We start from the raw sequence: 27,183 nt of genomic DNA on the forward strand, positions 1-27,183 counted from the left end.
TGTGCTGTATATTGAAGTTTGCCTTTGATCAGAAACACAATTGGGCTGTTACAGCTTTTCATGTTCAAATTGTTTACAGGATGTTCATGTAAACTTTATGAATTCTTCTGCTTTGTGGCACCACCAGCTGTCAGGGAAATATTTATATTCTCAGCTGGAGGTAGATCAAGGCGTCTGGGTTGCTCGTCCTTGCTGGTGGCTGAAATACCAGTCAGATCAAGCTCTGGCTTTTTAGATGGTTCTGGAGCAACATCCTTCCCTAGAAAAACAGGCGTGTTGTTGTTTCTCCCCTCGTCTGTCTATGGTGAATCATTTCTTGAGGATCCTCTACAACATCTGTTTCTGTAAACAAGCAGGGAGCTGCAGTTGGCAAAGACTTCTCTGCTGGTCCCATTCACAGGAGATCCTCAGCCGTGGAGAAATGCTCTCAGTAAACCATCCCCACAGCATCTCATGTTAAATATAAGTGGATCTGCTACTATGTAGATGGCACGTGTGCAAGATTAACATGGTCACTATGCCAGAGAACGGGCTGCTGCTGCCTCCCTCCTTCCCAAGGGTCTGTAGGAATCTACCCAACACCCTCACTCACTGGGTGTGTGCTCTCAGCATTTTTGGGTGGCTGCTCTCTGCATATGTTGGTTCTCCACGCTACCTCGTCTCACTGAAATGCTGCTTCCCCGCTTGCTGTTGGGGCTCCAGAGCAATCCCAGCACTGCAGGAAACCCACCCATTGGCCAGCGAACCCCAGAGACTGCTGAATCATACGACAAGTTCTGCAGATTTCTTTTTTTTCTGCTTGTTACGATGGCTCACCCTTCCAAAGCGATGCCCTTTGGAGACAATGGTGTCTCCTTGCCTTTCTGGTGGAGACTTTTCTGGTGGCTTTGGTTCGCTCGGTTTCCCTGGGCTTTGTGGGTTTCAAATGGCTTTTCAGTATTTTCAGTGTCTCATTAGTGAGGGACTGAGCATTGGAAAAAGCCTCCGGTTTTGAGGACCCCAGGGTTCTTGTACCTGTGAGTTAAATTAGAAGAACTGGTGCATCACTTCACTCAAACTTCCAAGTCAGGCAGACAAAGAAGTCGATCTATGTCTTGAGATGGTCCTTTGTTCCGCTACACAAAAGAGCAAGGCAGTTATTTCTGTGCCGTGAAGGCTTTATCTGAGCAAGGAATGTGTCCCGTAACATCCCCTTATGGCTGCATCTCCTGAGCACAAACCACTCCTCCCCATCTGCACGCTTCCCGTGTCCCTTCCTTCTTTACGCGCTGCTGGTTTTTGGCTGGGGTGCAGCAGTCGGGGGTCGCTGGTGCTGGGAGATACCGCGGCTGCAGGAAGAGGTCGCTGGATAACGTGGTGGACCCAGCGTTCCCAGAGGGACAGGTGAAAGTCAAAGGTAGCCTCTTCCAAAACCTTTCAGATTCTTAAATCCTAACACAATATTACAAAACAGGAGTCTCCCAAGGCTTTGCTGATAATTTTGAAGTTGATACTTCAAAACAAAACCATAAACTAGCCAGCATGGTACAAACACCTTAGGCACTAGCTTTTCTTGAGCAAAATAGCAGGAGGCAGCTGAAGGTTCTGGGCATCCTTGCCCATTTGGGCTGGTATGGAGTGCCCTTTGGTGTCAGTTGGTGATCGCGTTCCCCAGGACTTCATTTAAGGCTGTTGATTTTAGCAAAGTCAAATTGTTCCAGTCTCAGTGAGCAAAATGGCAATATTTACTCACACATAATTGTATCTATTCTGGAGAGAGAATTTGTTTAATAGATTAACCTATATTTGATTTTCTCAAAACAAGCTTTTATCGGCACTGGGCTGTTAAATAACACATCGTGGGAATCGGTTCAAAATAAGGTGGAAAAATTCGCCAGAGATAGGAGTGTTTTGATGACAAAGATCTTGACTTGACATACCTGCAGTCAGTGGAGTCCACGCTGGGGTCTGGAGTGAGATTTCAGAACCGGAGCATCCTGCAGACCTCCCGTCTCTGGCCTGCCATTAGTCTCTCCTTTGTAATAAAATGTTGTTTTCTCTGAAAATGTATGTTTATTTAACTAGGTCTCTTTTTGCTTCACAATCTGGATTCCATTCAGTCAGTTACCACTCCAATTAACTAACAATTATTTAACATTAACAGTAATTACAGACACCAGTTAAGCGCCTACAGATGTCAACTGTTAGCTTTGTACCTAATCACTCAATGAAATGGAGAAAGTTCAACAAACATCAATTAGCCAAGCAATTAGTATGAGGTAGGAAAGAGCATGTTATCGTGTGTGAGCTGATTCAATTTATTTTATTTTGTCAGTAAAACACACACACAGACAAGCAGCAATAAGTTGGAGAGATTAGATAAAGCTGTATTGTTTTGCTGTTTATACAAGATTTTCCCCTCCTCTTCTTTCCCTTATATAACTTAAATGTGCTTTGCCAGGCGTTTGTTATCTTATCAAATACATTTCATTTCGATTGGAAGAGCACAGCAATGTCATTTTCCACGGAGAGGCGAAGACCGTTTATATCAGGTTTACACCAGCCAGCGTGAGCTTTACCCCAGCAGAACTGTGACCTTAGCAAAGCTGCTCCTGCGAGTAGGTTTAACCCACAAGTAGGTTTAACCCACAAGTTAAACCCAGAACCATGTGAGCACCAATGCACTTCAGTGCTTGTGTGGCTCAGGAGAAAAGAGTAGGAATGGGCCATAAATTAGTTTTAGCTTCTGAAAGAAGCAGCTGATCTTTAGCCACCATGCAAGGTGTGTTGCAAACCCCTCTTTTAAGGTCTTTTGAAGAGCGCAGAGCTGTGCAGAAAGTGCTCGGTGCGTACGTGGGGTGCCCGGGCTTCCCAAGTACCCAGCTGTGCCACTAACCTGCCCGTTCACCTCCAGAGTCCCTTTTTCTATAGGATCTGATGTCTTCTCACTTGGCACAAGTTAACACCTTTTGCTCAGGCTGTCTCACATCCAGCTACTGTTAATTTAAAGAAAAAAAAAAACGCACTCCAAAGTATCTCACATCCTACAGTCTTGACACTCTGGATGTCAGTAGGAGTTTCACAGGCACATCTATATGAATTGCGTTGTGTTTTGTTTTAATAGTCTTCATAGCTGTTTAAAAACCAAAGCAAAGAGGCTTTTTTTTTCTTCCAGTTCTCAGCTGTCCCCCGAACAAGAATGCCTTTTGCCTTCATCACCGCGCTGACATATCTTAAATGTTTCTCCACATAAAATGATCCCACAAAGTAAGATATTATTTTATCATGCACACCGCCCACAAAAGCCCATGAAGTTATTTGAATTAGTCACTGTTGTCCAAAGTTCAGGAATCGGAGCAGAGAACCACAGGCAGATTTTGCTGTTGCTTTCCCAAGTCTCAGCTATTTTTCTTTTCTCTAGAAAAGCACAACATGTGAAGAAACGCTTCAGCGTGTAACTTGAGTGCAATAATACTTGTCTGAGCAGGCAGAAAAACTGAAATCGAGCTTCCAAGTGAGAGCTACCGTGTTCATTCCAGTGACAAAAAAAGACCTTGTGAAGAACGATACTTTGGCCTGATGAATTTTTACCTTTCTCATGGCTCGGCGCAGATTATCCAAAAGAGAAGGCAGGGCCTTGTCACGCAGGGATGCCGCTGGTTCTGGAGATCCAGAGAAGTTTATAAGAGGGCAGTTCTAGTCTCTTGCAGCAGAAGAAACAGACCCTAATTTATCCTCCTTGAGGCTTCAGTTCAGTAATGTGCTTCATTGCTTGACTGACTTTAAACACTTGTTAACACCAAGCTTTACTGAAGTGCTTTGCTGGATGAGAGCCACAGGAGTAAATCCTGACACCCTTGAGACTTTCAGCCACCTGGGCGTCACTTATATTTCCTTTCTTTTTGTCCCCAGTGTTCCTCTGTGACTGAGGAGGACTCCTGTCCCTGTCCCCAGCAGTTCCCTGGTCTCTTGCTGGTGCCTTAGGCTTTGCGTGGGCTCTGTGACTTGTGTGATTCCTCACCAGAAATCCCAACGCAGTGACAAAAGAGGGATGATTTTGCAGCTGAATTGCCCAAAGTGAAAACTCCAGCGCAGGGGAGGGGGCAGAGGGGCTGCCCCCATCATTGGCCCTGACATGGCTTCACCCCGCGGTCACAGCTTGCCCCGGTGTCGTTCCACGCATGCAGTTATTTGGTGTAACATGAACTATTTTCCAAGCTCGACGCGAGTAGCAGGGCTGCCAGGAGCGTGCTGAGAAACGCTTCAAGTAGCGAGAGTGTTTCTGTCTGGAAGGGCCTTGCACAGCGTTCAGCAAGCTGTTTAAAAAAGCCAGTGTAAATGTATACTTTAAAAGTAGCAAACAGAAGAGCAGATAAACCAATTTAAGTGCCTTTTAGAGCTGTGCATGGCCTTGACTTGTATATGTTAGGAGAGTAAGGCAGGAGATGGGAGGGGGACTTCCTTCTATGCTTATCCAAAATGCGCTGTTCTAAAAAAAATCTTGTTGAGCTTTTGACCTAGGCTTACAAAGGGGCTTTCAAAGCGGGGTAAGGAAGAATTTCCAAGGCCAAGAGTACAAGAGTGTCACCCTGCCGCCCTGCTGGAGCCTGTGTTTGCTGCAGCGGGAGTTCCCCGGCACTTGAAATGCTGAGTTTGGACGAGCTCACAGCTCACCCTCACCTCACCCGGCTCATTCCTGTGTCCTGTTCACAGGCAGAGGAGCCCCCCAAGCCCCCTGTGACCCCCTCACCTCTGGCTGTCTAAAAGCCAAGCTTACACTTGAGAGCATGGGCTAAGCCGCCGTCTGCCTCAGCTCCCTATGGGAACCTCATCACTGGGTTCACATCGTGCTTTGGAGTTCCTTTATGGGTTTTGAGAAAATGTTGTGGGGTCAAGAGACGAGGTGGATCTGGAGGACTGGGGGTGTCTGGGTCAGCGCTTGGCCCCTGCCGAGGGAGGTGGGGAGGAACCTGTGGCTTAGGGGATGGTATTTGTTGGGATGAGAGGGACGAGGCAGAGCACTGCTGGGCTCCCGCAGCCATTTGCTGTCGTTTCCAAATATTCCAAGTTAGTGGGCGCTTTTGAAAATCGGAGGCAAAGGAATTTGAGTGGCTTGTAATAGAAAACAGCTGCTGCAGAGTAAGCTGTGTCCTAAGAAAAAATGACTTTGTGAAAATAGGTCTGCTGAGTAATAAAGCCACAAATTAATACTTCATTTACTAGGTTGTTAGTTCCATAAGCACTTAAACTTCATTTGTTAAAAGAAAGGGCATTTAAAAAATCACAAGCAGATGAGCAAAAGGCTCGATTTTACTTTTGCTTGCTGGTTTTTATTGTTGGTTGGTGGTACAGTGGAGGTTCTGCAGCTTTCAGGAGGTGTGATGGCTGCTTGGGCGCAGCAAACCTCATCACAACAACAGCACCATTTTCTGTGTCCTGGGATAGTAACTGGGTGTTTGGTTGTGGTTTTGATCTTGGGAGGGTTTTTTGTTTGGTGGTGGGTGGTGTTGTTTTCCTTCTTGCTCGTGTTGCCGAGTTAAACTGAGTATTAAAATCAGACTTGGGCTGGTTGTCAGTGCAGGGCAGGGCTGTCTCTGAGGAGGGGTGAGAGGCTGTGCCTGGAGTACAGCGCCTGTTGTAAATCTCAATCTCTTGTGTAGATCAGCTTCGAAACTTCAAACAACAGCTCTGCTTGGCACCTTGGAGTAGTACGATGAGACTGTTATCATTAAGGGAATTGTTCTCCCAAGGTGGTCCTTAGGTTTTGGTTTTGAGGGGCAATTAGACACTTGAAGCTTTGGTAGATGGAAGGTCTGATAAGGATGCTGAGTTTCTGACACCTCCAGGGGAGAACCGCTTGAATCTTCCCTCTTGCAGGTAGATGAGGTACCTGAACTGTTCTTTAGGTGTTCCCGACGCTCGTCCTGGGGTCCGTACAGGTCTTAGTTGACTGGGAGAAATGGGATGAACTCATGGGCTCTCACCTCTTCATCAGGAAAGACAAGAGGAATGATCTTGGCCTTAGTTTTGGTCTTAATTCATTCCTGAAAGTTCAGTCTTTGGTTTCTAACTCCCAGTCAAGTGGGTGTTGATTTGAAGGTGAGGGTGGTTTTTACGTGGATTGTAACCCATTATAACCCAATTCATATTTGAGCAGTCACGTCTGATTGCAGATCAGCAACTCGTAGAGTACACACACAATTGCCTGTAAGTGGCGGGACTGATTAACTCGTGCCTGTGGGGGAGGCTGTGGTGATGCTCTCCGTACATCGAGAGAGATGCCATCGGTCATCTGAGGCCAGACCCGCTGGCATTGCCACAAACAGGTCCCTGCTGATGACATTTGGTTCAGGCTCCAAGGTAAATCATCATCTTTTGGTACAAGAGCTTGTGCTTGAGCCTGTAGGAGGTTAAAACAAAACCAAATGCCTCTAGGGATTGAATTGGAAAACTCGCATTACTTTCTGTGTTGCAAAGGTCACTTTTCTTGTCTTACAGCTTTTATCTATGCTATGGTTGGTTTTCCTTCCTAAAAATTGGCTGTTGGACCTGCTATAGTGTTTTCCCAATGGTTTCTCGAGATACGCTGTGCCCAAGTTAGCAACTTATGAGCTTGTGCTTGAAGGGAGAAGAAACAAGAGTGCTCATCTCCGCTGAACGTGGTGGAGTTACCAGTGCTAATCTTGTAGAGTGTTTTGCTATACGTGCACCTGCTTAAATATTTTACAAAAATAAGTATCTTCTTACCGTGACCCTCTCTAAAAGTTCATTGCCAAATGCTGTCAGGTCATGAGGTGCTATATGTGTATCCTGTGATACGGACGGGACATGATGGAAGGTTTTTGTAAGATAAAACCCAGTAAGATCAGTCAGACGAGTATGAATCGCTTCCTACAGTGTGTGTAGTGTTGGCCAGCAGGATGGTTTCTGAAGGCGGCTTCTGCAGAGCCCATCCTGCGAGATGCTGAGCGTGTTTTGGGTGAGTCCAATGTACTGACATATCTTTCCATCTGCTTCCATGTCTGCTCCCTGTCTCTATATGCTGACTCTTATACTATAGGTCATCAGACCATATTTTGTCCTGGTTGCACAGCTCCTGACACTGCACGAACCATGGCCAGGGCTTGTGGGAGTCACTGTAATACAAATAAATGTTGATAAAAGTCATCTGGCAAGCTGTTACACTCGTCTGGAAAGGGCTGGGGAATATGTGCATGTGGGACAAGTCTGTACATCTTCTGAATTGATAGATAATTAAGTTTGTTGGCAATCCAGCCTGTAGTAAATTAACACCTTGCTTAAATAGTTAGCTGACAGTTTGAAGTGGGGGGTGGCATTTTAATAGTTAAGCTGGTTTTCTCTGTCTTCACATGCCCTGTCCAGCATCTCATCTCATTCAAATAACCTAATTGCTACCCAGCCTTTCAACAGCACATCATCTTAGCACCTTGCTGCCAAGACAGTTATTCACCTAAAGGCCTCATTATGTTTTGCCAGTCTATTGGGGGCCAAAAATAACTTGACAATATCTGCTCGATACCCAGGTCTCTAAATGACAAACAAATAATTGGGTGAAGCGAACGCTGAGCACAGTGCAGCTGACACAGCCCACTGTGTGCAGAGCCCTTAACGGCAGCGGCCACCGCTCCTGCTTCATGTCAGAGCAAATCTTTAGGCAGCAGATAGTGCAGAGACGCGAGGGTGACAGCTTGGGAAACTGCGTGCTGGTTATGGCAGCCGGTGAGGAGGGTTTCTACGGCAGCCTGTGACAAGTCACTGTCATTTTCCTGCAGGTAAATGGCTGACATCTTTGAACAAAGGCTTAACAATAGCATTGGGGGGAAAAAAAAAAGAAAATCACGTATTGTTATCTGAGAGGGTTTATGGGTGGGCCAGGAAATGATCCATCTTCCCCTTTTAATCTGATATTATAATTAATTTAAAGTTGATTGCTATGAGTGGCTGTGCATACTTAAAAATTAGATTAGCTGGTAAATTGTCTCTAATGATGGTTTTTATTGCTCTGGTAGTTTACACAAAAGCAGTGAATGTGCTTTTCTTTGAGTGTGCTCACGCTCCCAAGAAGGCAGGAGGGCCCGCACCCAGGGTCCCCAAGAGCGAGTTCCCCCGTCCCACAGGTGCCTTTGGGTGGTCACCGTCCTGCAGCCCGTGGATGTCTCATGGTGTCAGCGGGCAGGGGCTGCTCCGTCCCACATCCCAGGGGTGTCGCCAGATCGTCACCTCAGTGCACCCCAAATCCTGGGAGGATCCACACCGAGCACGTCAGAGCCCTGCAGCGCGTTCCTGGGGATTAGGTGATGTTACTAATCCCGCGTGACACAGCGTATGTGATAATAGAGTGGTTGCGTTAAGAAGTGTGTGACAGATGCCGTAACTTGAAATTTCTTGGAATTGCTCTTTTTCTTAACACTAACGTTACCTTCTCTGTGCACATGAGCGAGTAGCAAATTTGGATTTTCAGCCACATCAATACTCGTGTATGCACAGGTTGTACTGACAGCCAAGCACGGGCCTTAGGATTTTCCTGGTGAAATGCCTGTACTTGCTTTTTAGGCATAGTCAGCGTTGGTAAGTGGATAGTGGGGCAGAGAAGCAGCAGCATTATGATGTGATTGAACGCGGTTCAGAAGGATGCAAAGGGGGGAACGTCAGTTGTTTTGGCAAAGAATCTGCAGCATTTTTCTGCAGCATGTTATGATTCTGCTGCTGCTAGAAGTTACAACTAGGAGTGGCCAAAAAATTTCAGGCAGTTAAGGAAACTTCAAAGCTTGAAAAAGATCAGCCTAATTTGTAGGTAAAAGTTTGCTTGCATAAGTAACATGTCTGTGTTGTTTATTCTGGTAAATATATATGGATAAAGTAACTTGCAAATGCAAACAAATACAGAAGACAAGGAATATGGTTCCATCTTTAAGCTGATTCTTCAGGAAACACTAAACACACTTTAGCAGTTTTCATTTGGAAATGTGGGTTTTGTTTGCCCTCCTTTGGCTCACTGTGGAACGTGAGCACTGTTCAAAGTCTCTAGTTTATCGCTGGGCATTCATTTTCTCTCTGCAACTTAAACTTTGTCCTTTGTAGATAAAGTGAATACATTCTGTTAGGCTATGTTTTTAATATATAAGAAGCACGCAGATAACTTGCTCTGACAGGCAGAAGGTAAATGGTTTCCCTAGATCTCAGGCAGTTTAGACTTTTTTTTTTTTAAAGAAATAAATTGCTTATACTCTATTTACCTTTTCCCCTGAGGAGTAAACGCGAGGTGTAGGCATCGCATACTTTTTGACATGGTGTGCTTTAGTTTTCTATTCATTGCAGCAACACGTAGCCCAGGAGCGAATTTCCGAAGGCGATTTGGTGGCTCAACCTGCGAACCTCGTCTGTCAACAGGAACATTCCTGGGATTTTATTCAGTAGCAAAATGGGAGCTTCACAGAGGAATAATTTGTGTTTTATTGTGACGATGAGGAACAAACAGCAGCAGAATCCGAGCTGCTTGCGTTTGACTTTAAAACTAGAAGCAACATAAGAAAATAGCTTGGGAAATGCAGTTTATCCTACCTAAGAACTGGAGCAGATGGGATTTGGGAACAAAAAGTCTGGAGAAGTGAATTTGAGATGTCCTGCAGCCTTTTGATGCAAAACGTGTTGATAAGAAAAACTGAGACTAAGTAGTAACCAAGGTACTTCCAAGTGTTTGAAGAGCAATGCAGATAAACAATCCCTGACAAATTATAAGGAAAATTCTTCAATCCTTGACCAAATTTTCCTTGAGTTAGAGGTTGGGGAGTGGAGGGGACATTAGCCCAGGCTACCAGGGTAACGCTGTTTGATGCTCATGTTTCTCAGGATGAACTTGCCCAGCTTAAACTGGCCTAAGCCCTCCTGAGGCCACCGTGGGCTTGCACGATGGCTTATTTGACTCTGCTTAAACATGTTCTTAACTGATTTAAAACCTTGACCGACAGAGCCGCACGCACGTAGGCTTGTGTGTCACCTCTCTCACTGATTTAATGCTCTTAAATTCCTTTTTTAATTAATGCTGTTCAATGAATCCCGCTGCCACTAGTCCCTTTGAGCAAATGAAAGGGGGGCAGATGGTCTGGGGGTGCCGCTGGCAGAAAAGCTGATGGCTTGGGTCAGAAATGTGCGTTCAGCTTCACTCGTGTAATTTGAGTAACGTGGTTGAAATTAGATCGCGTGGCTTAGTGGAGGTGGAGATGTGCTCAGGGTTAAGTCCCATGGTAAAATTTCAGCTCCTGTTTTCTCATATATAAAAAGAATTGTAGATTCAGACATCTCTTGGATGGTGCTGGTTGGTTTTTAGAACAAAAGATTTTACAGTTACGCACCATTAAAATCACATTACTTAAAAGGTAAACCAAATTTACATAGCCTCGTTCTTTTCTCCTAAGCCTTTGCAGGAATGCAGTTTCAAGTACATATGTCTATGTATGTTTTTAATAATGCTCCATCATTTGACATGGTGTCTTGCCAAAAATGAAATCATTAATGAACTCCCCAGGGTATTTATGCAGATCCAAAGCTGCTCATTACGACTATTTTTAAGTACATTGCTGCGTTGATGACGAGGGGAATTTGTTGAAACCTGTAGCGTAAAACTTGTAATTTTGTTTGCTAACACTTGCAAAAGATTACAAATGTGATCCGAAGCCCTTTGAAGTCAAGGGGAGTAATGGGGTCATTAGCGTAGGAATTGGTACGTGTTTCTCTAATCTAATACTCGCACAGAGAAAAGCCGCCCCCTCCCATGTGGGGAACACAAGCGGCACTGACAGTATGTGGAGGTTTATTTCCAAAGCCTGGCTTTTCCAGAAGGTGGAAACTTGGCCTCATGAGTGTCCGTGGAGTCTGAATGTCCTAAAGTCTGTCACTCTATTAATATAATTTTAAAAGAAGTAGTCTAAAAACTTCTTATTCTCAGAGCTAGTTTTCTGGACAACTGCTTTTTTTAGGATAGGGAACTGCTGGGGAGAGTCCAGCGCAGGGCAACAAAGATGCTGAAGGGAGTGGAGCATCTCCCGTGTGAGGAAAGGCTGAGGGAGCTGGGGCTCTGGAGCTGGACAAGAGGACACTGAGGGGGGACCTCATTAATGTTTACAGATATCTAAAGGGGGAGTGTCAGGAGGATGGAGCCAGGCTCTTCTCGGTGACAACCAATGGTAGGACAAGGGGTAAAGGGTTCAAACTGGAACACAAAAGGTTCCACTTAAATCTGAGAAGAAACTTGTTGGGGGTGAGGGTGGCAGAGCCTGGCCCAGGCTGCCCAGGGAGGTTGTGGAGTCTCCTTCTGTGCAGACATTCCAACCCGCCTGGACACCTTCCTGTGTAACCTCATCTGGGTGTTCCTGCTCCATGGGGGGATTGCACTGGATGAGCTTTCCAGGGCCCTTCCAACCACTGACATTCTGTGATTGTGTGATTTTGTGCGTGAAAGGTGCATTTTGAAAAATACCCGTGTTGGCTTGCTGGGTATTCCCAGGAAAATAAGTTTTTGGGGGCGTCTGGAGTCAGTATTTTTGTGCGTGAGCGTCTCTGCTCGCAGGTGAGGTGCCCAGCAGGTTTACGGGTTTACAAACCTACACTTCTTAAAGTACTTCAAACAAAGGGGCATCAGAACCAAATACAAGTGTTGTTTTTCATACAAGAAGGTGGAAAGAGCCTCTTGTTGCAGCGGGATACAGATGTGAAAAAATAATGTTACACATGTCTCCAGAAGCAAAAGAGAGTTTCAGTTTGCTGCTGGCGTCCGGTTCTCTGCAGGTATTTAATGGGCTTTGCTGAGACATGCGCCCGATTGGAAAATGGTTCTGGAGCTGACAGACTTCGCTCAAGGCAAATTCTTTTCATTAAAAAAGGATTTAACTAATTAGACCCGACTGTCAACTGACAGGTTAATTGATAAGGGAAGTGGGCCCAGTAACCCGGAGGTGAGATTATATTGTGACTTTAAATCTTTATAGTCTCTGATAAAACTTGGTTTTCCACTGGAATGTCAGAGAAATCACGCTGGTTTTTTACAGGGCATAGTGCCTGAAAAGATTTGCAAAAAAGCCGCAGGTTCCTAAAATCCATTTTTCAAAGTGAAGGTCTGATCCGGCAAATTTGTTTGAAGATAAAGCTCATTGAAGCTGGTTCAGTGGAAGCTTTGCACGTTTGTACGCTTGGGCTCACGTATAGTTCGGTTGGAGTTGCCAGGTAGTTTTTGTGTAACTCCTTAATTTCTTTAATTAGCTAAAATAGAACTTAATGCATCTTCTTTTTAACTGTTGAAGTAAGATTAGTTCTGGAAACGCTCTTTTCTTATCATTTGCTTTTCAAAATGGAAATTATCTTGGGAGTGTGTTTAGCGGTTGATAGGAAGGAAGTGGTGACATGGGGAGCCCGGCGGAGTCTGCGCGGGGACCTGCGGCCAGATCTGGGCTCAGATGAGACGCCGTTTCCAAATATTAATACATCTGGTGATCGTGAATGACGAACAGGAAAACTTCTGGTGGTTCTTCCTTCAGCCGTGTAGAAACCGTACTTTATAGGGCGTGAAAATACAAGTGATGATGACAGGATTTGGAAAAAACAAACTGGAAGACTGTCTTGATCTCCACCCACGTCCACTAGAGCTGTAGAAAGAGGCTGTGGGAGGTGAAAGCCACTGATCCCATAGTTAACACTCTGGATATTAACCTCATTTGTTTGGATGTGTCAAGATAACATCCAGGCACAACAGAGACTGGCAGGCAGTGTGAACACTGGTTTTTGTGTTACACAGAGTGTCGGATCGTGTGGAGGAATTAAGGAACAGCACTGGGCAGAAAGGTCTCTGTCGCTCATGCTGCTGTAAAAATCTGAGTGTAGTTCAAACCTATTTTTTGGCAGTCTTTCTAAGGAGAGTCACTAGGATAAAGAAACATGTTTCCTGGTAAGCTGAGAGCAGCATATCACTCATCAGATTCAAAGGAAGAAATTTCAGCTGTTATAAATGAGGTGATTTACACTTGCTAATAATAACTGTAGCTGTAAGTTTTGGGAGGTCAGTCCTAAGGATTTATAATAAGGGTTGTTTTTATTGGCACACTAATACCTGACTGTAAGAGCTGAGACATTTCTGTTACACTCCTTTCCTCTTGGATAGAATTAGATGCCTGGATTGCATGTATCAGTATAATCAACACTGCTAAGATGTCAAAACATAGAAAGTCAATCCTATCAGAAAGTCTAAACCCATCTTGTTTTCCTTTTCCTTCCCCCCCCTCCTTGTGCTCCATCTAAAATAAATAACTGAAAATAACTGAATGATACAATCCATTTCTCCAAAGGATGAAAATAATTGCCTCCAGACTTCTAACTTACCTGCCAAATTGCATCCTGATGTGAATTGCAATGGACAAATTATAATCTTTTGAGACAAGGCAAGAAATGATGGAGTCTGTAAGTGACCCTTCCCTGGTAGGCACAGTCAAAATGAAACTACACTTGGCAAGTGATTTGCAGTCGCATCAGGGAAGAGTTGGTCCCCAGGTCATCCTTGAAAGGCTTTGACTTAGGAGAGAGAGGCAAAGGGTTTGTGATGCAGCTGAGAGTTGAGCGGGAGGCAGAGTGCGAGCTCTAATTCCACCACTTAAGAGAAACAACAACAAACCAAACAACCAGAATAAAACAATGACAATAAAAAGCACAGAGGAGGAGGGAGATCTAACCAGGGAGTCTGCTGTTTGTGGCGTTGGTCTTGGAAGGGCTTTTTATAGAATCATAGAATCATTTTGTTTAGAAGAGACTGTCAAGATCATAGAGTCCAACCATAACTGACCCCTGGCACTGCCCCATGTCCTGAGAACCTCGTGTCCGTCTGTCCAACCCTCCAGGGATGGTGACTCCAGCACTGCCCTGGGCAGCCTGTTCCAATGCCCCACAGCCCTTTGGGGAAGAAATTGTTCCCCACATCCAACCTCAACCTCCCCTGGCGCAACTTGAGGCCGTTTCCTCTGCTCCTGGCGCTTGTTCCTGGGGAGCAGAGCCCGACCCCCCTGGCTCCAAGCTCCTTTCAGGCAGTTCAGAGATCAGAAGGTCTCCCCTCAGCTCCTGTTCTCCAGCTGAACCCCCCAGGTCCCTCAGCCGCTCCCATCACACTTGTGCTCCAGCCCCTCACCAGCTCCGTTCCCTTCTCTCAACTCGCTCCAGCACCTCAAGGGCTTTCTTGGTGTGAGGGGCCCAAAACTGACCCCAGTATTCAAGTATTGAGTATTCAAGTATCATCATTGTACAAACGATGGAGCCAAGATGGCCACATAAGCAAGATTTGAGCATCTGTCTTCAAGAAGTTCCGTATTTGCAGTTGTGTCCCAGCATGGGGCTGTTCCTTTGCTCAGCCCTGCTCAGGCTGCGGTTTTGTGAGCTGTTCCGGGCTGCTCTGGGTTATTCCAGAGCCGTGACGCAGTTCTGTGCTAACAGCTGCTCTGTGGGCCATGTCTTGGTTTACTTCATAATCCAGGAGTTTGCTTAAATGTAGAGCAATTTCAGGACAAGCTTTTGTCATGTTATGTAGGTATCAAATAGCCGTTTGTGTTTTGAAACTGCAGCAAGTATGCAGACAATAACTTTGCTGAAGACGGGGCTATTTCCATAATGTGTTTCAGACTTGGTTGTGGCTTCTATCCTGTTTTTAGTATTGGGGTGACTTGCGCAGGGCTGGGGCAGCCGGAGAAGTTAAGTTGCAAGAGGCCTTTTACATGGGGGTGAGAACAGTCATGCTGAGCAGTGTGCAGTCTGAAGGATTGTTTCGAACTCCAGAAAATACCAATGAAGAAACACAACTTCCTATTCAGACAGGAGAGTGTTTTATACAAATTGTTTCCACAGACCCCACTCGAAGCCCTGCTTTGTCTGCCCGTCATTGTCTAAAATGCCATAGGCTATAAAATCTAAGAATAGATACGAACTCTGTAAGAAACTGCCGTGCACACTGGTGCATTGGCTGTGTAGAAACAAACAAGAAATAAAAATGTTGCAACTCCCCTGCAGAAAGGATCCTGGTGTTAAGCTCAATGAAGGTAGTAACTTCTGTAACCCCTGGTGGCGTTAGTTCCTTCAAGACACATGTAAAAACAAAAATGAAATATTATCTTTCTTATTTTAAACCATATACATTCTTAATTCACTTACTTAGCTGTATATTGATATGTACACTTAATACCTGTTATGGTTTTCTGGCCCTTTCAATACTGTGATTAAGTCTGATATTTTGTGAAATGTTGTACAAACTGTCTTCTTGACCCCATGCAGAGAAGTCAAACAACCTTACAGCCTTTGTTGAAACTCAAAAACTCACACATATTTTACCAGGTTTCTTAATACTGTTACTGTGTTGTGGTTGTGCAAATGGTGCTGCCATTGGAGATGATGCTGGATAGAGCAATTAATACTGGAAAAATAATGAAGGGAGTGAATCCCACCCGCCTGGGTTATGAGTAGCAGGAGCCAGTACCAAAAGGAGGAGCCGTGAGGTTGTGTCCTGCTGTGAAAGGGACGTGCAGATCGGCTGGAAAACAACACCCCCCGGATCCGCCGCAGATTCTGGAATAGTTGTGGTTGTTTCTTTAACCTCAGGAATGTTAAATGTCATTTAGTAAACTTGCTCTAGAAGATGATAGCAGTACTGTAAGCATTTTCTGAGGGAAACTCAAGCTGTAGAGGTTTATTAATAGGATGTAAAACAATTATTTGTTTGTGTGCTTTCCCCCCTCAGGAATCTTTTCCTTTATGTTTTCTAAATAATACAAGACAGCCTTGGCAGCAGAATCCCCACAGTTGTTAATGTCAGATTGTTATCAGATCTGGCAGTGATTGTTTTCTAATAATATGTATGTTTTTCCCTTGCTGCCCATGTAAGAGTGACAGTTTGCTGAAGCTCAGTGCGAGATTTACATTCCTCAAAACAAGTCATCTAGTTAACGCTAATCCTTTTTTTAATTTTTTATTATTGTTTATCCGCCTTTTAGTTATCCAAGAAAATAATTTCTAAGAAGCAGATGAGAGGTGGGGCTGGAATTCCTCCTGCTTTTTAATGCTTGTTTAGATCCTCTTCATGTTTGGGCTTGAATAACAACTTTTCTACACTCTCAACAGAAGAGCTGATGAAACTCATTTCAGTTTTGGTCTTAGTTGCAAGGTTTGTTGAGGTGTTTTAATTTAATAAGCTTCACAGCAGCTTAGTTGAGTGATCAGTATCTTCTCTGAGAGTGGGAAACAGAGGCCCACAGATGGACAATGCCCAGGGCGAGGTCTCGGAAGCCGCTTTGTGCCAGGATTCATTTTGCCAGCTTGAACGTCAATCCTGGAGCTGCCCATTGCTTGTCCAGAGCGAGGAGAGCCAAATCCTCTGAATCCTCCTGGCAACGCTCAGAACAGGGTCCACATCTCTGCTTTTCCCATTTCCCACTCCTACGGTGAGTTCGTGTCCACTGCTCCGACACAAATCAGTGCACTATTAAAGCTCCGGGTGTTGGGACACCGAGCTGTCCAAAGAGCTGCAGAGAAATGATTCTCTCTTGCATCTCGCAGCCATGTGGCAATGAAAGTGCAGCAGCTGTCAGGATCCCAAACCGCACCATCACTTTTCTCCGCACTTGCCTGTTTCCTAAACAAAGCTCTGCGATTAGTGATTATTTTCCATCTCCCCGAGGAGTCCCGGCTGGTCCCGCAGCTGCCGCCTCTCTCCAGAAGTGAACATGAAAGATGGACCGATCTGATCCCAGGGCAGGATTAACAACCCGGGATGTGTCACAGCAGAGAAGAAAGGGCAGCGTTTAAAGCTCCTCTCATCTGTTATGGCAACAAAACACAACGGGAGAAGTAGCTGATGACCAAACCGAATGCAACCACTTTCAGAAAGGGATTAAGTAGCTGAGGGCACTTTTTTAGACTGAAAGTGATACGGTGTTAAATATAACCCTTTTAGGCTATTTCTTCTGGGGATTATTTTGGAAAGCACTGTGACCCCGGATCAATGAGCATCCCTTGATGCTGCCAGTATTAACTAAGAACGAGAACATTAAGCAAGCACAAGCTACTGTGAGATATTTTTTGCCTTATCAGTCTTCATCTCAAGATGACTCGCAAGATGCTCTCGTCTTGTCTCTGCGATATTCTTAGCTGCAAGATTAGCTCTTGTTAAATTTCTGGAGTGATTTTAGTCTTATTAATCAGACCATTAGGAAGTGCGTACTTTGTTTTAATTTAGTTGACTATATGGGAATTTAAAATCTAGAAGACAGTATAGTCTTTTTTTTAAAAAAAAGAAAATTAATTTAGTAAAATTACATGTTTTCTTGGTGAGAACATGGGATGTTTGACAAAGAGGAGGCTACACATGATAGCCCAACCCTGAGCCCCAGCGTTAATGATGTCTGACTGCAGGCTGCTGTGGGAAAGGGCTGGCATCAGGTTCCAGAAGAATCCTTGAAGAATTAAGTTCAAGAAAACAGCACAGGTGGAGAAATTATGTTCTTCTTGCTGTGATTATTGCATTTATTTGGGTGAAATACCCCCCTCTGAATAGTTTTTTAAACAAGATGCTCTGTCATTCCTAATAACCACAGTGGCATTTTGGAACAAATATCCAGGATTATTTTGGGAGTAGAAATATTAAAAGCTTTGCCTACGCTTTCCTTCAGACTCTTTTTCTAAATGCTGCTGGTATCTCAGCCTTTTATTGATACCACAAAGTTCCTACCACGCTTTGGAAATACAGCAAATCCTAGAACACACAGTAGTAAGCAAACCTGGAGTGGAATACAGTGGTTTTAGTGTTAAATCAGGAAAGTGTCCCTAACCTATTAAGGTTAAGTATTATCTTGTATTCAGACTTGAAGTGCTTGCAGGTACCTTCAAGTGGCTGCTGAGGGCTGGGCACAGGCTTAGTGGAATATTGCTGATGGCGATGCCTTGGTGAACCCCAGCGTCTGTGCACCTGCAGAACTGAGGCTTTTGGGACAGGAGAAGAAGGAGGAGAGCTCTTGAGGGTGCACACAGTTGTATACTGACTTTGCTTCAGTCCACATCAGCTTCTGTAGCCTGAAGAATAGTGTTGGAAGCAAAACATCTTTAAGTTTATTCAAAGTATTATTTCATACGATTTTGAAAAGCAACATTTTACTGTGAAAACCTGTAAAATGCAGCACATAATGTTACCTAGAGAGTGCGTAGCCCTGGAAGGAATTGGCGTCTCTGCTGCTTTACTGTTACATCTTCTGCATCGTTAGCAGAGCTCAACAACAGACTCTTGTCTGCTATTAGAGAGGCCCTTGCCACTATTAAGAAAAACTGAATTACCATGGAGTGGTAATAAGACGCAGCATTACTGCCTTTCATGATTTTATCAGGAGTTTAATTTTTTTTTTAATCTTAGAACCTGAAGTAATATCATTACGTGAGAGGCACTCCCTTTCATGAGGCCAAAAAATGAAATGCAAATAAGGAAAACCCTGAATATACACGCCATGCTTTTTAAAGCAGAGGGAGGCATTGACTTGTGGTTTTGTATACTTGAAATTGGAAATATTATGAAGTTTCATCAAGCTGGAAGAAGCAGGGAAGCATCTCCCATAGGCATGGATTGACATGTGTGGATTTGCCGTGAAGTGGAGCCCCTGTGTTTCAAGGAGCATCCTTGGTGTCCCACACATCGGGGACAGGGTGTGTTTGCTGCTGGGGCTGCAGCTGTTTTGCAGAAGCTGTTTTTTGGGGGACGACAAGGGGGGTGAATCTTCCTCCCCAAACACCAGCGGGAAGCAGGACTGCAGTACATTGGAGGAGGTCGGCAGTCCTGGCTCTTGGCCTGGAAGGAGAGACCCAGGCGATACAACAAGGGGATCAAAGGTTGTTCATTCCTCTTCCTTGCCTTCCACGCTTGAATATGGATTATCCATTACAGACAGCCGTTTTGTGAAGGAACAATGTTGAGATAAGTGATCGAATTCTGTCAGGGATTGCACCAAGTTGTTAGTACACCCGTTAAATAAACAAAGTGAAGGATTTTATTACTACTACTGTGCAGAAATCCTGCATTTTTCCCTTTCAGACCAGTAGTAATACTGCCAGAAACAACTTCACTGCAGCTACTACCACTAATACTCAAATTGTGCAACATATATTGTATTCAATGTGGAGCGCTGGGAGCGAGTAACCACACAAATCATTCCCTTGAAGGTTCAGTTTGCATTGGCACCGACTTGGTAAATGCTGAGATAAAAGTCCTGCCTAGAGCACCCCGTATTAACCGAGGCATCCGTGTGAAATGCAGCCACTTATTTAAGTAAATCTAACAGCTCCTTGGCTTTGAACAAGAGCACTTTTTTTTCTTTGTGGTTTCTTTAGATAATTTCAAGTTCAAATATAACTGCTCCGATCCAATGTCTTCTGGGCAAAGATGGTTATAAAATTATGGTGAAAAACATGGGCTCATAACTATCGGAAAAAACTTGTCTTTGCAGCGCTCTATGTATCTGATTTGTGACGGTGCAAAACCTGTCCTGCAGAACACTGCCGCGTCTTCATTAGAAGTCTGTTGATCAGTGAGATGGCAAACTCCATTGTGAAAGCACATTTATTTGGGTTATTCAAGATGAGAAAAAACAATACTGAGCTCCAGAGTGAGATAGCAGAGCCAGCCGAGTCAAGTGAGCAGCGGCAGATGAGCTGCTGCATTAACAACCGCAAGACTGGGGCTGCTGGAAGAACCAACTATTCGTAAACAGCCCCGGCCTCTCAATTAACTGGGATCATTCAGTGAAACGACCTGTGGGCAGCTCAATAGATAATTTTGTTCAGTGCACTGAAACAGTTCAAAAAGATGTAAATAATGAAAAGGCTGAATGCAGTCTTAGAGACTGGCATAGAAAACATTGCTGTTGTTCAAGGCAGCCTTTGAAGGACACGCTGCTCGTGTTGCGCTGTGTCCCCTGGAAGATGGAGCTGAAGTTGGGGTTTGGCCACTGGAGATGGTTCCACGCAGGGAAAGGCCACGGTACGAGCAGAGGCTGGAGGGACTGGAACTGGTGTGGAGGAAACAGCGAGGACGTGAGAGTTACTGAGGTCGAGGGGAGAAGCGATGGCTGAAGTGCCCCGTCTCCTTCCCATGCCCATGTACGGCACCAGCGGTGTGGGCTGAACTGGGAGCCCACTGGTGCAAACTGGCCGGGGCAGCGTGGCTGTGGAGCTGAGAGCAGGGCAGGCTGCCGGGAGAACCAGGGGGGAAAGGAGGGGGCCGATATTTGAGCATTTACTTGACTCTGAGGTGTATCCAAACCCGTGAGAGCATTCGCGCGGTGCTCTTGTGAACAGCTGATTTTATCTTCTTCCCACCAGTGGCTCTGTGGCCCTGTCTTGATTTTGCTGTGCTCTGTCTCTGCGGAGCAACATAATCACCCTATTTCCAAGCACTTTCTTTTTTTCTCCTTTTTTTTTTGTGCAACAAAGACTTTTGCTGGGTACTTTGAAGAATCATTTAATGTTGTTTGGTTTTAATCTGTTGTGTGATTAAAATAGATTAACGTTGTAGTAACATAAAAACCCTCAGGGGTTTTGTTCTCTTTGTAAATATTCTCTAGGATCTCTTCTGTCTCCTAAACTGTGTGTAGGGAGAGTATTTAATGGGACCTAGGGAGAAAAGAACCGCATTTTAAGCTTAATATAAGAATTTAATTTTTAATAGGTTTCATTTGGGGGTAGAGTATTCATACTGGAGTGGAAATTAAAGCATCCAAATGCTTTGTGTGGAAGCAGTTGGAAAGTCTGCTGAGCAATGTGCAGGTAGAAACCTTCCTGTTTTTTATCTGATCTTAAAAATACGAAGTTATAGAAGTTAGTGATTGATCTAACTCACTGATATTTAACCCAGTTTTGCAAACTTAACCTGTGAATTTTCTTTAGCTGGTACAGAGGGGGTTACTCCTCAGAGAGCGGAGTGACCATCTGGGATCCAGCAGATCCTGTTTGTGCCCACAGGGATCTCTGGAGTTTGGGAAGTTAATGTAGTAATTAAGTCACTTATGGACAAGTCCCATGGACAAGTGAGGAGTAAATGCTCCTCACCAAGCTGCATGTGCTGCAGTGGGTTTTATTCCCATTCAAGTAAAATGCTTGTTGTCTCTCCAAATTTGCGGATGAGAAAGGTGAAAAGAAGCTTCATAAATGTACTCTGGTCTTTACTGAGGAGTAAAGGCTCTGCGGTTTCCTTTCCAGATTAGGGAGGTATTTACTTTGTGTTATCGTCTAATAACCGGCTTTAATCACATCAGCCTGGCAGGAGCTGGGAGGCTCGGCTGTAGCAGCTCCTGTAGCGTGTCCTGCACGGCTGGTCCCTGCGAGGGAGACTCCGCTCCAGACCGTCCCGCTGGAGATGGTGTGCGTTTGGTTGCCATCCCCATCGGAAACGCTCCGTCTCTCCTTGCGCGGCATCCCCTCTGCAGAACCGGTCCCGACGGCCGCAGGGCTGCCAGCAAAGGGAGCCTGACACGGCAAGTGGAGACAAGCTGGCCAAAGCAGTTAGTGGTTAGGCTTCTGTGGCTAAATCACAAGTCTGTTTGATTTCTTTGCAGCTGATAACTTGCATGAGTTTATAATGCCTTGGTTTGATCTACGTAAAGCGGGGGATGCTGAGATGCTTACGGCAAGAACCCCCTTTGCAGCTAATGACCCCCTCTAGCAGCTGCAGCGATAAACAGCAGCCGTCTCTGCTGCGTATACATTTCCAGGTCTGTGAGATTAGTTTAATACCTCAGCTTTATCTTGGCATTGTGGACTGCTTTCTGTCTTCGTGTGGAGGCATCAGAATGTCCTCAGGCTCTTTTGTAAGATTAAGAGCTTCCCTTGGCATCCTGACAAGGAGGAAATTTAAGGAACAAGAGTATTTAACTTAAAGCTAATCTGGTCTTTGTGAAAGCAGGAGGATTAGACCACGACGTTCTACATGCCTGGCAGGTTTCTGCCACCGATGGCACTGATGAACGAAAGGCTGCGGAGAGGTGAGCTGGAGACTGATGGTGGGTTGGAGCTGGAAGGAGATCGAGAGCGTTTGCAGAGCGGCATCGTCAGGCCTCTGCCAGGCAGCGAGCGATTTTGAGTCCGAGGTGGCTGCGGATCTGTTCTGTGTGACTCTGTGTTTCGTTAAGGAAGAACAGGGCACATGGGCAAAGTCGTGTGTGGAAAAGCAAGGGGCGACTCTCTACCCCTGCCTTGCACGGGGCTCGTTGGAGTCACGTTCAGCACCCAACCCACAGCAATGCCAACACGTTCCTCCTTCACAGCATCTCCTCCTCTATGTATTTCCTGGGCCACAGAATCTTGTGTCTCCGAAAACCTTCTGTGTATCTCTGAACGTGCTTTGTATCTAGAATTCAATCTTAAGCCTTACACGAAGAAGGGTAACTTGGAGAAAATGCTTCATGCCTTCCCTGTGGCACCACCTCATTCCTCCTGACAAAGTGCCAAGTGTTTTCAACAGCTTCCAGTGAAACTGCTGGCTGTTGGTAAACATTAAACTGTCTTTTTTCCCCCCTACTAATCAGAAACAAGCTGTAAGTAAGCTGGAACTGAACGGTACCGCTCACCCTCCTCCCTTTGTGTGAATTTGACAGCCCACTTTGCTAATAGTTAAAAGAAATCCTCCTCACTTGCAGCAGAACAGGGCAGATGACTACATTCGTGTGCACGTATTACTATGCAAAGGTGCGCACACACACATATGATAAATATGTATTTTATAATGGCTTGATCTGTTGAATGGAGCTCTTAGTAGTTTCTTTCTAAATGTTAATGGGCCCACTTGATTTTCTGTGTGTTTTCTGTGTTGTACTGGAGATGGTTACAGTTCCAGCCTTCTGCATATTATATGAGGATTATAAAGTATTTGTGGTTGTCAGGGCTAATGGAAAATGAAACAAATGAGCTCAGGCCATGATTGTAAAATGCTCGTAGCTGTCAACCTCACTGCAAAGCGAAACATCCCAGCTACGTACTTGAAGCATCCGACTGCAAAACAAGGAGTCATGCAAGCAAATAAATTGTTATATATTACATTTACTTACTCATTGACTTAGTCAAACGCATCCGTTGAACCACAGGGAAGAGGGTTGGCATTCCGCCAGGCTCAAATTTGACCTTTTTGTAATCCTTATTGTTATTCTCATGAAACTAATACAGAGAGCCCTTAAGCAAGAGCTGATTCTTGTTTTACATCAGCTGAAAAGCTCATCGTCTAAATACTTGGGAAAGGCGACAGGGACAAGCACTGACCGAACTGCGTCTTGAGGGAGCCAGAGCAGAACTTTAATCTTCCAGGCTGGTGCCATGTCCCTGAATCAGGGTGATTTTCCATAGCTCAGGTCATGTTCTCTATATATTTGGAGATGTTGCAAGATCAGTTTGCCCAATTCATCCTCAAGGGTTATTGCTAAAAGCTTCTTGTAGCCTTGCAAGAAGTATGTACGTCGACATATCTATTACCTATTAAACCTGGCAAAATAATGGAGTTTTCCCGTGTCATAACAAATCACGCCTGTGCTAAAATAGCTGCAAACGTTCTCTAAGACTTAATGAGCTCTTGGTGTCTTACAGTGGCCCGAACAGCTTGGCATTGTGACTGTTTTATAGTGCAGAATTGTCGATAGATGGGGCATCAGGGAAGCTAATCCCGCTCTGTGGGAAGCCTGTGTCTTTCTGGGCTGTGTCGCACAGAAATATACCTTTTTTTTGTTAATGGTGATGCAGTCTATAGGTGTGTAATCTTTTGTAATTCTGATATGATTAAACAGAGGTAGTAGCAGAAGGTGGTTCTGTTTCTTCCTGAAGTCCCTTTAAACTGAAGCACAGTAAGAGAGGCCAAAACAGAGAGAAAAAAACATTTCCTATTTCTCTTCTGGTTTGCATAAAGCAGCCCTGGATCGCAAAGTGAAGCCAGACGGGGAATTTGGGAAGTTAAAGTCCACTTTGACTTTCAAAAGCTTCTCTCAAACAAGCTTCTACACCATAATAAAAAATGTCAGTGTAAAATATCAGAACTAGAGAAAATTGAACAATTTGGCGATTCCGATGCTTTCATCTGAAGTCTCGTGCCTGCAAGGATGTGAAAAAGTCAATAACGTGAATTGGAAGGTATTGATTATTTCACTGGGCTGCTGTTGAAACATCATATGTGCTTGATTTGGTCTCCCAACAGCCAGTAAACGTTTGGTTTTAGTTTTACCTCCCTTTGTGAAAATAATTGAAAATACTATAAAACTGGAAGTGGTTTGGGTTTTTTTCCCCCAATTTTAAAGTATTTTTCTTAAACTTAAATAAATGTTATTTGTAAAGGTTCTCCTCACTCCAAGATGGCTGTTTCATGCCCCAGATGTGGGGTTATTCTTAATTTAGGTTGTGAGGCACTAAACCTTCTGTTGGATGGTGCCATCTGCAGCCCCACGGCTTTGGGGATCAACCAGCTTGTGGGGCTGGGCCTCTGCTCCTTGCAAATAAAAACCACTCATGGAAATGTCCTGTTTTCCTGCCTCCTTTCTGCCAGCGTGCTGAGGTACAGCAAGAGACTGAAACGAAAGCCTGGGCTGGGGGAAGCGTGGGGTCGGTGATGTGGAGGATTTACGGCTGTATCACCATCCAGGTCAGCGGCGTTGGCTCCTGAATCCACATCACCCAGATTGCAAGTGTGAAGCTGCCTTTGCTTTGTACCGCTGAGCATTTGCACTGCTCTGCCTGAGCCAGAGCTCAAAGGAGAGGAAAGAAAAGAAAAGGGATTACTGCGGGGTTTTGTAGAGCTGATTTGACTGTAAGATTATCCACAAGCCTAAAAATATTTACATGCCACTTGCTTAAAAATCTGTCCAGTATGTCTGCTTGTTTAACCAGCATTGATTACCTAAATCAGCTCCTTCTGGTAAGAGACTATTCAGTGTTTGGTTAATTTCCAAGATTCAAACATTTTGCTTTAAATTACTGAAATTCATACGGAAACATGCTCATGCTGGTTTGCCTGTGCAGTGTTATGGAATTACACACACTGCACCGGGAGCAGAATTGGGGGCAGGCAAAGTGGTGGGTGCTGGCACCAAAACGCCGTAGCCCCGAGTTGAGCAGAGAGGGGCCAGCGGGAACAGTGGGAGAACAGAAACCAAATCCAACTCTTTTCAAGCCCTGAAACCAAATCCAACTCTGCAAAACCCCTGAAACCGAATCCAACTCTGCAAAACCGCTGAGCGCGTCTTTCCAGTCTGACCCTGGTATGTGGGTAAGGGAGCTTAAGCATGTGCTGGAAGTGAAGCGCATGCTGTAATGCTGCCCTAAGAGGGATGTTTTCCCTGATCAAAGGCCTTTGAGAGGAGAAACAGAGAGGGGAAAATAAAATGTGAGTTCAGTTGTTGAGATAAAAATGAAAGCTGAGCAATGAAAGCTTCATTCTCAATGGTTCACCTGTGCTGGATAGAAGATGTTCAGATATTGCATTCCAAGCTCCGCAGAGCACTGAGACAGAGGAGGTTCTGTTGAACAGGGTTTTTCTGGCTTGTATTTCCAGATAATGTGGAAATTCCAGCTTGCAGGTCTGCAGAGCTCAGGCGGCTCTGTCTGGAGGTTCCTCGCTGGCAACGTTTGGAGCAGGGGCTGTTGCTGGTACAAACTGGAACACAGGACATTCCACTTAAATAAGAGAAGAAACTTCTTCCCGGTGAGGGTGGCAGAGCCTGGCCCAGGCTGCCCAGGGAGGTTGTGGAGTCTCCTTCTGTGCAGACATTCCAACCCGCCTGGACACCTTCCTGTGTAACCTCATCTGGGTGTTCCTGCTCCATGGGGGGATTGCACTGGATGGGCTTTCCAGGGCCCTTCCAACCCCTGACATTCTGTGACTTTGCAGAGCTGTTGAACTGACATGCAGGGAGTGCAGTCCTGGCCTGGGGAGGGTGGTTGTCCGCAGCTGTAGGTCACCGGGGATGACCCAGACCGGAGCAATGCTGGCTGCATGAGGCTGTGACACCAGCGAGCAGGAATGTCGATGACACCTTAGATTGTGTGACAGGGAGGTCCCCGAGCAGGCGCGTCCGCAGCGCTCGGCACCTGCGCTCGTGGCTGCTCTGCCAGCTGGTGCCCGCCCGCCCAGGTGTCTGCCGTGTTAATCCTCAAATCAAATAATCAACTGCTGGATAATCGACTCTCTTCGCATCCAGCTAAATATGTGCATAACTTGAGGGAGGCTGAGAGCTGTGACAGTGGTGCTGGTTTAGGGAACGGCAGCGGGTGCTGCTGGGCAGGGCTGAAGGATTTGGGGAGTTTTGCCGGCATTTCTTCTGGTCACAGCCTCACTTGAAGCGAGCTCTGCCAGTTCAGAATAAGGGCTGTGAGCAGCAGAGGTGGAAGGACGTTCATGGGAGCAAAGCAAAGCATGACCTCCATTCCCACAGGTGCCTCAGGAACTTGTTTCCCTGTCCCATTTCAGCGCCACACTTGTTCAACATTGGGTTTAAATTTTGCTGTAAAAAAAGTTTGATAAAAGTTAGTTTGAAATATTCTGGCAAACCTGTAATGTGGGAATAGGGAGATGGCTCCTCATTTCCCTGCCTAACTCATTGAAAAATGGCAAATGGAAATTGTGAGTTGAGTTGTAGAGCTCCCTGATGTAAGATAATATTAAGGTAAAAAAGACCTTAGGAGGGTTCAGAGGATTATTAGACAGTTATAGGAATAATAAAAATGTTATCACAGCTGGAGCAGGTGGGATTACCAGTTTTCTAGAGGGAGCGACCCTCAAGGTTTGTTATATTAACCAGGCTCTCGCTGGGAGGGCTCGGAGGAGTGTTCCTTGTGTGCAGGTTGTGACCAAGTGCTGCCTGCACAGCATCTGCGGCATCTGTAACTCAGGCGAGCCAGAAAGCAAATACTGTAATAAATGGACCGTTGGTGTGACGCACCACGTGTGACCTCCCTACCTGCCCCGGAATAGCCTCTCTTCTGTTTTCTGATGTAGCGTGTGATGTATTTTGCCAAGTCGACGCTCACCCGGGTGCCGTCTGGAGAGGGAAGATCAATGCGAAACTGTTTATTTAGAGGAAACAGTCGTGATTAATGGTACAAACTGTTTATACATGTGAAGAGTCTTTGCTGTTAGGGCTGGGAGAGCGGCTGCTG

The 27,183-nt window shown here is 45.2% G+C and overlaps 1 protein-coding gene across 8 annotated transcripts in view; it reads left to right on the forward strand.

The window, feature by feature from the left end:
- AUTS2 (activator of transcription and developmental regulator AUTS2) overlaps positions 1–27,183 on the forward strand; it is a 712,052-nt gene that overhangs the window by 649,992 nt on the left and 34,877 nt on the right. The window lies entirely within an intron of this gene.

Source organism: Streptopelia decaocto, assembly GCF_964273445.1.
Source record: "Streptopelia decaocto genome assembly, chromosome: 18".
Lineage (NCBI taxonomy): Eukaryota > Metazoa > Chordata > Aves > Columbiformes > Columbidae > Streptopelia > Streptopelia decaocto.